General features: G+C 52.2%; 3 pseudogenes; all 3 read left to right on the forward strand.

Moving 5' to 3' along the window:
• The first annotated feature begins 4,766 nt into the window (after positions 1 to 4,766).
• On the forward strand, positions 4,767 to 4,946 carry LOC144669711 (U2 spliceosomal RNA; annotated as a pseudogene).
• A 5,342-nt stretch (positions 4,947 to 10,288) lies between these two features.
• LOC144669722 (U2 spliceosomal RNA) lies at positions 10,289 to 10,469 on the forward strand (annotated as a pseudogene).
• A 5,348-nt stretch (positions 10,470 to 15,817) lies between these two features.
• Positions 15,818 to 15,997, forward strand: LOC144669779 (U2 spliceosomal RNA; annotated as a pseudogene).

Raw genomic sequence — 15,997 nt, forward strand, 5'->3', positions numbered from 1 at the left:
TGGCTGTCGTGGGGACGAGACCGTTGTTCACCTCTTTGTGGAATGTGCGTTTGCAAAGAAGGTCTGCAGAGAGTTGCCGTGGTTTTTGTCGCGGTTCATCCCAAGCAGTTCTGTGACACAGGTCTCTGTGCTCTACGTGTTGATCCCAGGGACAGGGACGCACATCGAGACAAGCAGGTGGAGGATCATCTACTCGGTGAAAGACGCTCTTTGGTCTGCCCGAAACTTGTTGGTCTTCCAGTGCAATGAGTTGTCCCCAGCAGAGTGTTGCAGACTGGCTGGCACATTCCAAGGCCGAGGACTACGTGCTGAGGGACGCACTAAAGCTTGGGGCAGCCGCCACAAATGCGCAGTGGGGAACGGTCGCTGTCTAAGACCTTTCAGCCATAGTGCACCGAGGGACTGGGAAAGGTATGGACCCCTCGGCCTGAAAGACTCACATTGAATGTATGCAGTGAATATTACATTTATCACAATTGTATTGAAGCACCTCAGAGTGCAACATGATCTATGTAGATAACTTGAATACTATTGCACTGTCTGACTGCCTGTAATGAGCATGTTGAAATGTCTGTAATGTTCATTGATCGTATTGAAGCGTCGCAGGGTGCGACATGATCTATTTGAAAAACTGGAATATGATTGCACTTTTTGCGATGGCCATTTTGAAATGTTTTGTAATGTTCTTTCAGATATTTTATGGATAAGGTATATTTTTCCACAAAAAAACGACAACAGTTACAAAGAAAACCAACAGCAGCAACAACAGCTCTTCTCCACAGTCTGAATTAGAATTTCAGAGTCAGAAAACAGAGCAAAAAAACACGCAGCGTCCTGAAATGACAAACCTGAAATGAAAGTGTACTTAGTGTATCAAGCCTTTAAACTGCATTGCTGAAAACTCCTTCCTGCCTGCTAGTGCAACAAGATGCTGCAAAGTATATTACACAGCGAATCAGGCCTTCAGTCGTCTTGACTTGTGCAGCTCCAGTGACTTCAGGCCTCCAAAAGCAGGCCAGTATTTGAAAGGGCTCCTCTTGACAAGTGTAAGACCCTGATCAAACTAAATATTTTAATTTTCTTAACCAGTGAGATTGAACGAACCGTGATGCATGTCCAAGACAAAATAGAATATAAAGCAATGTAAAGTAAATTAATAACAAATTGAGAAAGTAAATATGGAACACAAAATATTTTAAAACTAGGGCACAGGTTAAAAACATGATCCTAATTTCTGTTGAACTGAATGAGGCGAGTCATTACAGTGCGTGACCGATTTGTTTAAGTGTGCGGGCCCATTAAACTTTTTGCACAGCCGCGCAAATTTAAAGGGGCTTATGTGGCGGTGTGTCTGTGAGGAAACCTCTCCTCATATCTTGTATCCCACTGTGAAACCGTCTTCAGCTCCCAAATTGCACTCAGACAATGTGCTACATTTGCATATTGTGCAGGAGTCGGGGGAGGGGTCATGGGGCTGCCCCTTGTCTCTGTACTTGAAATGGCAGCCAGGCAGCAACTGTAGTGCTTCCTCAAATCCAACCTGAAGAAAAGGCAAGACATGTTGGGTGCTGAGAGGGAGAAGCATTGCCACTTTAGGTTCTACTTGGATTTTACTGAGGTAAAAGGTGATTGAAAAAGTCAAGCCTTTCTCCCCTAGCAGTTACCACTGAGGACAGAAATAATACCGAGCGCTGATCTATCACCGAGCACTGAGGCCGGCCAAGGGGAGGCATCTGAAAGCTGCAGAGAGAGCAAGAAGCCAGGATGGACGACTGAGAATACTGGCTGAGATAGACAGCAAAAACTGTGACACAAGCTCAGGTAAGCGTGGTGTTTTGCAGTTCAAGTTCATCACTTTGTGACAGTATAGGTATTTTTCACTTTCCTAGGATAAGGCTGTTCCCTTTCTAGAAGTTAGAAACAGCCGTGCAGATGTATTTTCTGCGCTCCTTTGCTTGCCTGCTGAATAGGACTGATGGGAGGGGAAAAGGTGATTAAAAGAGAGCCGACATCATTGCAGGCTGGCAGATGGTGTGCTGTGCTGTGCACGCAGGTGGTTTTGTTGTTTGGCTTGTGTGTGACTTCTGGTTGAAGCTGAAAGATTTCTAAAATTTTGAAGGAAATAATCTTCGAGAAGGGGAGAAACATTTTCAACATTTTAACAGGATCTAAGGCTGTTCGCTGTGTCGTACCTGTACTTATCCTTGCTGCCACCTGCCTTCTCACTGCTGATCATCATCTTGTGTTATTATAATGATATAATGCATTGGACTTATTTACTGTGACTTCATAACATGACACATTTCCCTTCTGGTGATGTCATGCTGACATCCCGTAAAGGAAATAGACCAACAGTCAGCCCAAAAGAAGGCCCAATGCCAAGCAAAGGAAGCCCATAAACGAGGATGCTAGACAGCTCGTACAAAAGAAAGCAGGGCATCAGGAAACAACTCAACAGCAGCTGACGTAGTACTCTCCAGGTTCAGTGCAGGAGAAGCACTGGAATCAGTAAAAAGTAATGCCCCTACATGTCTGAACATACAACTTAGGAGCAGGAGTAGGCCACTGGGCCCCAAGAGCCTGCTCCACTACTCAGAAGATCATGGCTGATCCGATTGTAACCTCAACCCCACATTCCTGCCTACCAGCGATAACCTTCCAACCCCGCCTTGTTAATCTATCCAGCTCTGTCTTGAAAATATTCAAAGACTCTGTTTCCACCACCTTTCGAGGAAGAGAGTTCCAAGGACTCTCTACACTCTGGGAGAAACGCTGCTGACTTTGCCTTCCCTGTAGATGTGGAAGGACTTTAGCTGCATACCTGGTCAGCTGGCAAGCTCCACAGACCGATCGGCGCAGGCTTGGAGGGCCGAAGGGCCTGTTCCTGTGCTGTACTTTTTTTTCTTCTTTGTTCTTTGACTGCTCAAGCTGAAAGCAAAGACAAAAATACAGCAGGCCTCGATCGAAGAACTCCTCTGCGCTGTGAGCTAGTTGCTCACACGGAAACTCAGCTACAAAGACTCATGGATTGTCTCTCATGCCTGTCACGTGTTCTCCCTTGTGACTGAGTGTTTCTCGAAATTTTCCATTACCTGCCAGTTACACGACACATCTAGCGCAACCGTAGACAGCGACCTTTCTCCATTACGCCTTTGCCCCAAACTTTAGTGCGTCCCTCAGCACGTAGTCCTGGACCTTGGAATGTGCCAACTCTTTGCAATGGAAGACCAACAAGTTTCGGACAGCCAAAGAGTGTCTTTCACCGAGTGGATCCTCCGGCGGTAGTTGATGTTTGTCTCGGCGTGTGTCCCTGGGAACAGCCCCTGGAGCACAGAGTCCATACCTGTGTCACGGAACTGCTCGGGATGCACCTCGACAAGAACCACGGCCACTCTCTTCAGAGTTCTGGTGATGAGGCATTCTGCCAAATGACCCTGACGGTCTGTTCGGCGAACCGTCCGCCGGAATCCACCATCTCCTTTTCCCGCAGGGCCTCTAGGGTGATACGTGCTAACCACTGCCTGATGGACTTGCGGACAAAGGTGTTTCTCTGCATAAGTTTTTCCACACGGGGCAGGTGATACGGCACTTGGAGCGTTCCGCGGCAGGGTGGCCAGACCCATCCTTCGCAACACCAGGGACAGGTAGAACCTCAGCACGTAGTGACGCTTGGTGTTTGGGTCTACACACAGCTTGATACTGCCATACACAAAGGTGGCCATCAGGATGAGGGTGATGTTGGGCATGTTTTTTCCCCCTTCATCCAGAGTTTTTTTACATCATGTCCCTGCAAACAGGATCCACTTTTGACCTCCAGATAAAGCGGAAGATGGCTGGCGTGATCGCCACAGCGCAGGAGTGAGGAATGGGCCAGACCTGCGCCACGTACAGCAACACCTGTCCCTGGTGGAAAAATTTATGCAGAAAAACACCTTTGACCACAAGTCCATCAGGCAGTGGTCAGCACGTAACGTCCTAGAGGCCCTGAGGGAAAAGGAGAGGGTGGACCCTGTGGGATGGTTCCCCGAGCAGACTGTCAAAGTCATTTGGCAGAATGCCTCATCGCCAGAACTTTCCAACAAGCACCAAGACGTAGCTTGGCTGGTGGTGAGAAAGGCCCTCCCCGTCAGATCCTTCCTACACGCCAGGAGGCTCACCCCCTCTGCACGTTGCCCTCGAGGCGGCTGTGGTGGGGAAGAGACCGTTGTCCACCTCCTTGTGGATTGTGCCTTTGCAAAGAAAGTCTGGAGAGAGATGCAGTGGTTGCTGTCGAGGTTCATCCCGAGCAGTTCTGTGACACAGGACTCTGTGCTCTACGGGCTGTTCCCAGGGACACACACCGAGACAAACATCGACTGCAGCTGGAGGATCATCAACTCGGTGAAAGACGCGCTTTGGTCTGCCCGAAACTTGTTGGTCTTCCAGCACAAAGAGTTGTCCCCGACCGATTGTTGCGGACTGGCACAATCCAAAGTCCAGGACTACGTGCTGAGGGACGCACTAAAGCTTGGGGCAGCTGCCGCAAAGGCGCAATGGGGAAGGGTCGCTGTCTAAGACCTTTCTACCACAGCGCACCGAGAGACTGGGAACTGTTTAGAGCCCCTCGGGCTGTACAGATCAAAATGAAAGGCTGTAAATGATTGTAATATTGTTTGTACTGATGCACCTGGTGATACATTTTGTAAAAGTTTAACCTGGATTGTACCCTTGTAATGTTGTTTTTGAAATGGTTTTGAATGTGATTGAAGATATTTTATAAATAAAGTATATTTTTACAAAAAAAAAAAAAAAAATCTGTTCTTATCAGTTTAATATCTGATACGTCCCTTATCTGGGGACCATATATTAAATTGATTTTTGGAGCAGGGAGATGGAATAGGGGCTTGCTCCGTCCACTCCACGCATCGACCCGGTATTGCAGTATCTCTGGGAATGGTGCACCACCCCTTTCCAGGGGATTTTCAATGCTAAAAATAGTTTTCTTCCAAACATCTGCTTTCTTTACTTTTCAACATGCACATCTTTCAAAACACAACTTTCTTTCTTTCTCATCGCTTCTCGGCCTTTTGGCTAAGATCAAGTGTTGCAGGGGCGACACCATGGTCCTGCCAAGGCAAGGTCGGGATGGAAGGCCGATAACCAATCGCAATCCAAATCCATACCGTGGGCTACCTATCACCGTCCGAGTCACGGTGAACCACAGCGAAGGAGGATCACCTATGGATCGGGGCTTCTTCACCAGGAGGATCCTGTTGAAGGCGTGCGGCTTCCAAGCTACGGAGATCTTCACCCTGCATGACTCCCGCAAAGGTGGTTATTTTGACGTGTCGTTCAAGCGGGTGGCAGACTGCGTCCGGCTCCTGAGGGTGTTCGAGGAGAAGAGAGACCTGCCGGAGATGAAGATCCTGACGGCGGAGCCGCACTTTTCTCTGCCGTTGCAACGGGAACGTGAGGTGATGGTGCATGTGTACAACCCCTTCGTCCCTGTCGCCGACGTGGTCACCTTCCTCACCAGGTACTTCGATAAGGTGGGGAGCGGCACCGAGATTCGAGACGACTTGGGGATCTGGACAGGCAAACGCCTGTTTAAGGTCACGCTAAAGACCGATGGTAAGGGAGCTATTTTCCACCCTCCCTCCAGTTTCGCTATCGGGGGAAACCGGGGCTACCTGGTCTACGCTGGGCAACCCAAGCATTGTCGCTCATGCGGCAAGGCTGGTCATGTGGCGGCCAACTGCAGCGCCTCCCTCTGCAAGATCTGCAAACAGGAAGGGCACCAGACAAAAGACTGCAAACAGGCCAAGTGCTGCAACCTGTGTGGCGAGGCAAGTCACCTCTACAGGACCTGCCCCAAACGCTGCCGTACTTACGCACAGGCAGCCAAAGCCGACCAGGGGGAAGCAGAAGAAATGTTCCGGGTCACTCCAACCACCAAGGCCCCCAGGGAGCTCAACGGGACAAAGGAGGACACAGAGAGAGACAAGGTGGAGAAAGAGATTGAGGCAACAGAGAGCCAATCAACAGCACTACCCCCTGAACCTCCCAGTCCTCAGGACAGCGAATCAATGGAGGAGGAGGCAGCAGTGGAAAAGCAGCAGGGGGAGTGGCGGACGGTGAAGAACAAGAAAAGTAAGAGGGAGCGAAGAAGAAGCAAAGGCGTTTCCCAGAGAAGCGGCAAGAGGCGTCTCCCATCCGACACGGATGACAAGGGCAGCAGCTCTTCGGATGATGAAGTGCCAGAGCGGCACCGACAGAAGAGGCGGCAAAGCTCCAGGGCGTTGGAGGACGAGACACCCGAGCTCCAGAAAATTGGAGACAACAAGGAGACCAGCGCACCCCAACTTTGCCTGCAACCTGAGGAGGCCAGTGCACCACAGCCCCTGGAATCTGGGAGCAGTGAGGCAATCATCGCACCCCAGCTCCAGGAAGCCGGGAACAGCAACACCCCAGAGGGGGTGAGTTTTGGAGAAGCTTCTCCAGCAAAGGTCATCTCAAAACCCGCTCTCTACGTGAACCTCCAGATGCCACTGGAGCAGAACACGGCCAAGGAGATCTACCTCAGCCCATCCAAAGTGAAGGAATTTGAGCTCACTACGGGTATGAAGGAGCAGACTAAAGGTCTGGGACTCTCAGAGACAGTGGGTTTGGTAGGAGAATAAATGCTTTAAAATGGGTTTAAAGATTGTATCCATAAATGTGCGTAGCATTAAATCTACTACGCGATGTGTTGCGACCTTGGACTACCTAGCCAAGGTCAAAGCTGACCTGTTGTTTCTGCAGGAGTGTGCGATACCGCACCTCAGCTCCTACAGGCAATGGTCACGATGGTGGTCCCACGGGCCATCGATCTGGTCGGGCGGAAACGACTCTCGTTCCTCCGGCCTGGGTATTCTGCTGCGGGGAGGCAACTTCACCGTCTCCGAGGTCAAGGAGGTGGTGGGCGGGCGACTCCTGGTAGCAGACGTAATGTACAAGAACGCTCCACTCCGATTAATTAACGTGTATGGCCCGGCACAAGGGGCTGAGCGGCTGGAGGTTTTTCAGCAGCTCCCACTGCTGCTGGCGACCTCCAGGCCGGTCATTCTGGGCGGGGACTTCAACTGCATCATCGATGCGGCTGGACGATCCGGCAGGGCCGGAAGCAGATTGGACGCTACGTCCAGATCCCTGATGGAAACAGTTAAGGATGCCAAGCTGCACGACGTCTTCAGCAACCCTGCAGACGGAGCGCAGCGTAGATACACCTGGTCGCGGCCAGACGGGTCCATTCGTTCCAGGATAGACTTCCTGTTTGTGTCCCGTGCATTCACAGTCAGATCCACCGAGGTCAAGCCGGTGTTCTTCTCTGACCACTGCCTGCTACTGGCGGATTGCCACTTGGAGGAAGACCTGAGGGTGGGCAGGGGGGCATGGAAGCTAAATGTGCAACTGCTGACCCCAGAGAACATTGAGGAGCTCAAGAGGGATTACAAAGGTTGGAGAACCGTGAAACCCCTCTTTGAGTCCCTGACACACTGGTGGGAAGTGATCAAGGGAAGCATCAAGAGGTTTTTCATCCGCAAAGGCACCCAGAAAGCTAGAAAGGAACAGAGGGAAATGTCCCGACTCCAGGAAAAGATGCAGAATCTGCTCCGGCTGCGGTCGATGGGGGTCGATGTCAAGGAGGAGCTCCAAGAGGTGAAGGGCCAGCAAGCCTCGCACTTTGCCTCGGAGGCCTCCAAGATCATCTTCCGTTCCAGAGTCCGCTCCGTGGAGCAGGATGAGACGTGCTCACGTTTCTTCTTCCAAAAGGTACACAGAGAGCGCTCTGTGATCAGCAGCCTGAAGGAAGAAGACGGCTCAGTAAAGTCATCACGGTCCGACATTCTGAGGATCAGCAAATCCTTTTATGCCGGACTGTATGACGTGAAGCCCACGGACAGCACGGCCTCCCAGTCCTTCCTGTCCTCTATCACGGAGGTCTTAGACCACAGTACGCGGGAGAGCCTAGACAAACCGCTAACTCCTGACGAACTGACTAAGGCCCTCGAGTCCTTCGAGAAGAGTAAAACCCCCGGAAGCGACGGCCTGCCGGCGGAGTTGTATTCGGCTCTGTGGGACTTGATCGGCCCAGACCTGCTAGAAGTGTACGAGAGTATGCTCCTGGCCGGCAGCATGTCAGAATCCATGAGGAAAGGCATCATCACCCTCATCTACAAGCACAAGGGGGAAAGGGAGGAAATTAGAAATTGGCGACCCATTTCACTGTTGAATGTGGACTATAAGATTCTGTCCAAGGTCATCGCCAACCGGGTCAAATCCGCTCTGGAATTGGTGATTCACCCTGACCAGACCTGCTCTGTGCCAGGCAGGAAGATCTCTGACAGCCTGGCGCTGCTCAGGGATACGATTGCCTATGTACAGGACAGGGATGTGGATACCTGCCTCATCAGCTTGGATCAGGAGAAGGCCTTTGACAGAATATCGCACACCTACATGGGGGATGTGCTCTCCAAAATGGGCTTTGGGGAGGGAATTCGAAATTGGATCCAACTGCTCTACACTAACATCAGTAGCGCAGTCTCAATCAATGGGTGGGAAACAGATAGCTTTCCCATTAAATCTGGAGTCAGGCAGGGCTGTCCTCTCTCGCCTGTCCTTTTCGTGTGCTGCATAGAACCCTTTGCCGAGTCCATCAGGAAGGATCCGGGCATAAGAGGAGTGACGATCCCAGGCAGTGGAGGCACTCAGGTAAAAGCCTCCCTGTACATGGACGACGTCGCCGTTTTCTGCTCGGATCCGCTGTCGGTGCGCAGACTGATGCACGTCTGCGACCAGTTCGAACTGGCCTCGGGAGCCAAGGTAAATCGTGGGAAGAGCGAGGCCATGTTCTTTGGGAACTGGGCTGACCAATCCTTTGTCCCCTTCACTGTCAGGGCTGACGGCCTGAAGGTGCTGGGGATATGGTTCGGAGGGACCGGGGCATGCGTTAGAAACTGGAAGGAGCGAGTGGCTATGGTGAAAAGGAAACTGGGCATGTGGGAGCGACGCTCCCTCTCCATTGCGGGTAAGAACCTGGTCATCAGGTGTGAGGTACTCTCGCTGTTGCTGTACGTGGCGCAGGTCTGGCCCATTCCACACTCCTGCGCGATGGCGATCACTCGAGCCATCTTCCGCTTTATCTGGAGGTCGAAAATGGATCGTGTCTGCAGGGACGCGATGTACAAGCCTCTAGATAAAGGGGGAAAAAACGTGCCCAACATCGCCCTCATACTGATGGCCACCTTTGTGTGTGGCTGCATCAAGCGGTGCGTAGACCCTCAGTACGCAAACACCAAGTGTCACTACGTGCTGAGGTTCTACCTGTCCCCGGTGTTGCGAAGGATGGGTCTGGCCACGCTGCCGCGGAACGCTCCAAGTAGTTGGACCGTGCCGTACCACCTGTCCCTGGTGGAAAAATTTATGCAGAAAAACACCTTTGACCACAAGTCCATCAGGCAGTGGTCAGCACGTAACGTCCTAGAGGCCCTGAGGGAAAAGGAGAGGGTGGACCCTGTGGGATGGTTCCCCGAGCAGACTGTCAAAGTCATTTGGCAGAATGCCTCATCGCCAGAACTTTCCAACAAGCACCAAGACGTAGCTTGGCTGGTGGTGAGAAAGGCCCTCCCCGTCAGATCCTTCCTACACGCCAGGAGTCTCACCCCCTCTGCACGTTGCCCTCGAGGTGGCTGTGGTGGGGAAGAGACCGTTGTTCACCTCCTTGTGGATTGTGCCTTTGCAAAGAAAGTCTGGAGAGAGATGCAGTGGTTGCTGTCGAGGTTCATCCCGAGCAGTTCTGTGACACAGGACTCTGTGCTCTACGGGCTGTTCCCAGGGACACACACCGAGACAAACATCGACTGCAGCTGGAGGATCATCAACTCGGTGAAAGAGGCGCTTTGGTCTGCCCGAAACTTGTTGGTCTTCCAGCACAAAGAGTTGTCCCCGACCGATTGTTGCGGACTGGCACAATCCAAAGTCCAGGACTACGTGCTGAGGGACGCACTAAAGCTTGGGGCAGCTGCCGCAAAGGCGCAATGGGGAAGGGTCGCTGTCTAAGACCTTTCTACCACAGCGCACCGAGAGACTGGGAACTGTTTAGAGCCCCTCGGGCTGTACAGATCAAAATGAAAGGCTGTAAATGATTGTAATATTGTTTGTACTGATGCACCTGGTGATACATTTTGTAAAAGTTTAACCTGGATTGTACCCTTGTAATGTTGTTTTTGAAATGGTTTTGAATGTGATTGAAGATTTTTATGAATAAAGTATATTTTTACAAAAAAAAAAAAAAAAAATCTGTTCTTATCAGTTTAATATCTGATACGTCCCTTATCTGGGGACCATATATTAAATTGATTTTTGGAGCAGGGAGATGGAATAGGGGCTTGCTCCGTCCACTCCACGCATCGACCCGGTATTGCAGTATCTCTGGGAATGGTGCACCACCCCTTTCCAGGGGATTTTCAATGCTAAAAATAGTTTTCTTACAAACATCTGCTTTCTTTACTTTTCAACATGCACATCTTTCAAAACACAACTTTCTTTCTTTCTCATCGCTTCTTGGCCTTTTGGCTAACATCAAGTGTAGTGTTGCAGGGGCGACACCATGGTCCTGCCAGGGCAAGGTCGGGATGGAAGGGCGATAACCAATCGCAATCCAAATCTATACCGTGGGTTATCTATCACCGTCCGAGTCACGGTGAACCACAGCGAAGGAGGATCACCTATGGATCGGGGCTTCTTCACCAGGAGGATCCTGTTGAAGGCGTGCGGCTTCCAAGCTACGGAGATCTTCACCCTGCACGACTCCCGCAAAGGGGGTTATTTTGACGTCACGTTCAAGCGGGTGGCAGACTGCGTCCGGCTCCTGAGGGTGTTCGAGGAGAAGAGAGACCTGCCGGAGATGAAGATCCTGACGGCGGAGCCGCACTTTTCTCTGCCGTTGCAACGGGAACGTGAGGTGATGGTGCATGTGTACAACCCCTTCGTCCCTCTCGCCGACGTGGTCACCTTCCTCACCAGGTACTTCGATAAGGTGGGGAGCGGCACCGAGATTCGAGACGACTTGGGGATCTGGACAGGCAAACGCCTGTTTAAGGTCACGCTAAAGACCGATGGTAAAGGAGCCATTTTCCACCCTCCTTCCAGTTTCGCAATCGGGGGAAACCGTGGCTACCTGGTCTACGCTGGGCAACCCAAGCATTGTCGCTCATGCGGCAAGGCTGGCCATGTGGCGGCCAACTGCAGCGCCTCCCTCTGCAAGATCTGCAAACAGGAAGGGCACCAGACAAAAGACTGCAAACAGGCCAAGTGCTGCAACCTGTGTGGCGAGGCAAGTCACCTCTACAGGACCTGCCCCAAACGCTGCCGTACTTACGCACAGGCAGCCAAAGCCGACCAGGGGGAAGCAGAAGAAAGGTTCCGTGTCACTCCAACCACCAAGGCCCCCAGGGAGCTCAACGGGACAAAGGAGGACACAGAGAGAGACAAGGTGGAGAAAGAGATTGAGGCAACAGAGAGCCAATCAACAGCACTACCCCCTGAACCTCCCAGTCCTCAGGACAGCGAATCAATGGAGGAGGAGGCAGCAGTGGAAAAGCAGCAGGGGGAGTGGCGGACGGTGAAGAACAAGAAAAGTAAGAGGGAGCGAAGAAGAAGCAAAGGCGTTTCCCAGAGAAGCGGCAAGAGGCGTCTCCCATCCGACACGGATGACAAGGGCAGCAGCTCTTCGGATGATGAAGTGCCAGAGCGGCACCGACAGAAGAGGCGGCAAAGCTCCAGGGCGTTGGAGGACGAGACACCCGAGCTCCAGAAAATTGGAGACAACAAGGAGACCAGCGCACCCCAACTTTGCCTGCAACCTGAGGAGGCCAGTGCACCACAGCCCCTGGAATCTGGGAGCAGTGAGGCAATCATCGCACCCCAGCTCCAGGAAGCCGGGAACAGCAACACCCCAGAGGGGGTGAGTTTTGGAGAAGCTTCTCCAGCAAAGGTCATCTCAAAACCCGCTCTCTACGTGAACCTCCAGATGCCACTGGAGCAGAACACGGCCAAGGAGATCTACCTCAGCCCATCCAAAGTGAAGGAATTTGAGCTCACTACGGGTATGAAGGAGCAGACTAAAGGTCTGGGACTCTCAGAGACAGTGGGTTTGGTAGGAGAATAAATGCTTTAAAATGGGTTTAAAGATTGTATCCATAAATGTGCGTAGCATTAAATCTACTACGCGATGTGTTGCGACCTTGGACTACCTAGCCAAGGTCAAAGCTGACCTGTTGTTTCTGCAGGAGTGTGCGATACCGCACCTCAGCTCCTACAGGCAATGGTCACGATGGTGGTCCCACGGGCCATCGATCTGGTCGGGCGGAAACGACTCTCGTTCCTCCGGCCTGGGTATTCTGCTGCGGGGAGGCAACTTCACCGTCTCCGAGGTCAAGGAGGTGGTGGGCGGGCGACTCCTGGTAGCAGACGTAATGTACAAGAACGCTCCACTCCGGTTAATTAACGTGTATGGCCCGGCACAAGGGGCTGAGCGGCTGGAGGTTTTTCAGCAGCTCCCACTGCTGCTGGCGACCTCCAGGCCGGTCATTCTGGGCGGGGACTTCAACTGCATCATCGATGCGGCTGGACGATCCGGCAGGGCCGGAAGCAGATTGGACGCTACGTCCAGATCCCTGATGGAAACAGTTAAGGATGCCAAGCTGCACGACGTCTTCAGCAACCCTGCAGACGGAGCGCAGCGTAGATACACCTGGTCGAGGCCAGACGGGTCCATTCGTTCCAGGATAGACTTCCTGTTTGTGTCCCGTGCATTCACAGTCAGATCCACCGAGGTCAAGCCGGTGTTCTTCTCTGACCACTGCCTCCTACTGGCGGACTGCCACTTGGAGGAAGACCTGAGGGTGGGCAGGGGGGCATGGAAGCTAAATGTGCAACTGCTGACCCCAGAGAACATTGAGGAGCTCAAGAGGGATTACAAAGGTTGGAGAACCGTGAAACCCCTCTTTGAGTCCCTGACACACTGGTGGGAAGTGATCAAGGGAAGCATCAAGAGGTTTTTCATCCGCAAAGGCACCCAGAAAGCTAGAAAGGAACAGAGGGAAATGTCCCGACTCCAGGAAAAGATGCAGAATCTGCTCCGGCTGCAGTCGATGGGGGTCGATGTCAAGGAGGAGCTCCAAGAGGTGAAGGGCCAGCAAGCCTCGCACTTTGCCTCGGAGGCCTCCAAGATCATCTTCCGTTCCAGAGTCCGCTCCGTGGAGCAGGATGAGACGTGCTCACGTTTCTTCTTCCAAAAGGTACACAGAGAGCGCTCTGTGATCAGCAGCCTGAAGGAAGAAGACGGCTCAGTAAAGTCATCACGGTCCGACATTCTGAGGATCAGCAAATCCTTTTATGCCGGACTGTATGACGTGAAGCCCACGGACAGCACGGCCTCCCAGTCCTTCCTGTCCTCTATCACGGAGGTCTTAGACCACAGTACGCGGGAGAGCCTAGACAAACCGCTAACTCCTGACGAACTGACTAAGGCCCTCGAGTCCTTCGAGAAGAGTAAAACCCCCGGAAGCGACGGCCTGCCGGCGGAGTTGTATTCGGCTCTGTGGGACTTGATCGGCCCAGACCTGCTAGAAGTGTACGAGAGTATGCTCCTGGCCGGCAGCATGTCAGAATCCATGAGGAAAGGCATCATCACCCTCATCTACAAGCACAAGGGGGAAAGGGAGGAAATTAGAAATTGGCGACCCATTTCACTGTTGAATGTGGACTATAAGATTCTGTCCAAGGTCATCGCCAACCGGGTCAAATCCGCTCTGGAATTGGTGATTCACCCTGACCAGACCTGCTCTGTGCCAGGCAGGAAGATCTCTGACAGCCTGGCGCTGCTCAGGGATACGATTGCCTATGTACAGGACAGGGGTGTGGATACCTGCCTCATCAGCTTGGATCAGGAGAAGGCCTTTGACAGAATATCGCACACCTACATGGGGGATGTGCTCTCCAAAATGGGCTTTGGGGAGGGAATTCGAAATTGGATCCAACTGCTCTACACTAACATCAGTAGCGCAGTCTCAATCAATGGGTGGGAAACAGATAGCTTTCCCATTAAATCTGGAGTCAGGCAGGGCTGTCCTCTCTCGCCTGTCCTTTTCGTGTGCTGCATAGAACCCTTTGCCGAGTCCATCAGGAAGGATCCGGGCATAAGAGGAGTGACGATCCCAGGCAGTGGAGGCACTCAGGTAAAAGCCTCCCTGTACATGGACGACGTCGCCGTTTTCTGCTCGGATCCGCTGTCGGTGCGCAGACTGATGCACGTCTGCGACCAGTTCGAACTGGCCTCGGGAGCCAAGGTAAATCGTGGGAAGAGCGAGGCCATGTTCTTTGGGAACTGGGCTGACCGATCCTTTGTCCCCTTCACTGTCAGGGCTGACGGCCTGAAGGTGCTGGGGATATGGTTCGGAGGGACCGGGGCATGCGTTAGAAACTGGAAGGAGCGAGTGGCTATGGTGAAAAGGAAACTGGGCATGTGGGAGCGACGCTCCCTCTCCATTGCGGGTAAGAACCTGGTCATCAGGTGTGAGGTACTCTCGCTGTTGCTGTACGTGGCGCAGGTCTGGCCCATTCCACACTCCTGCGCGATGGCGATCACTCGAGCCATCTTCCGCTTTATCTGGAGGTCGAAAATGGATCGTGTCTGCAGGGACGCGATGTACAAGCCTCTAGATAAAGGGGGAAAAAACGTGCCCAACATCGCCCTCATACTGATGGCCACCTTTGTGTGTGGCTGCATCAAGCGGTGCGTAGACCCTCAGTACGCAAACACCAAGTGTCACTACGTGCTGAGGTTCTACCTGTCCCCGGTGTTGCGAAGGATGGGTCTGGCCACGCTGCCGCGGAACGCTCCAAGTAGTTGGACCGTGCCGTACCACCTGTCCCTGGTGGAAAAATTTATGCAGAAAAACACCTTTGACCACAAGTCCATCAGGCAGTGGTCAGCACGTAACGTCCTAGAGGCCCTGAGGGAAAAGGAGAGGGTGGACCCTGTGGGATGGTTCCCCGAGCAGACTGTCAAAGTCATTTGGCAGAATGCCTCATCGCCAGAACTTTCCAACAAGCACCAAGACGTAGCTTGGCTGGTGGTGAGAAAGGCCCTCCCCGTCAGATCCTTCCTACACGCCAGGAGTCTCACCCCCTCTGCACGTTGCCCTCGAGGTGGCTGTGGTGGGGAAGAGACCGTTGTTCACCTCCTTGTGGATTGTGCCTTTGCAAAGAAAGTCTGGAGAGAGATGCAGTGGTTGCTGTCGAGGTTCATCCCGAGCAGTTCTGTGACACAGGACTCTGTGCTCTACGGGCTGTTCCCAGGGACACACACCGAGACAAACATCGACTGCAGCTGGAGGATCATCAACTCGGTGAAAGAGGCGCTTTGGTCTGCCCGAAACTTGTTGGTCTTCCAGCACAAAGAGTTGTCCCCGACCGATTGTTGCGGACTGGCACAATCCAAAGTCCAGGACTACGTGCTGAGGGACGCACTAAAGCTTGGGGCAGCTGCCGCAAAGGCGCAATGGGGAAGGGTCGCTGTCTAAGACCTTTCTACCACAGCGCACCGAGAGACTGGGAACTGTTTAGAGCCCCTCGGGCTGTACAGATCAAAATGAAAGGCTGTAAATGATTGTAATATTGTTTGTACTGATGCACCTGGTGATACATTTTGTAAAAGTTTAACCTGGATTGTACCCTTGTAATGTTGTTTTTGAAATGGTTTGGAATGTGATTGAAGATTTTTTATGAATAATGTATATTTTTACAAAAAAAAAAAAAAAAATCTGTTCTTATCAGTTTAATATCTGATACGTCCCTTATCTGGGGACCATATATTAAATTGATTTTTGGAGCAGGGAGATGGAATAGGGGCTTGCTCCGTCCACTCCACGCATCGACCTGGTATTGCAGTATCTCTGGGAATGGTGCACCACCC

Source organism: Cetorhinus maximus, chromosome 29 (assembly GCF_964194155.1).
Source record: "Cetorhinus maximus chromosome 29, sCetMax3.hap1.1, whole genome shotgun sequence".
Classification (NCBI taxonomy): Eukaryota; Metazoa; Chordata; class Chondrichthyes; order Lamniformes; family Cetorhinidae; genus Cetorhinus; species Cetorhinus maximus.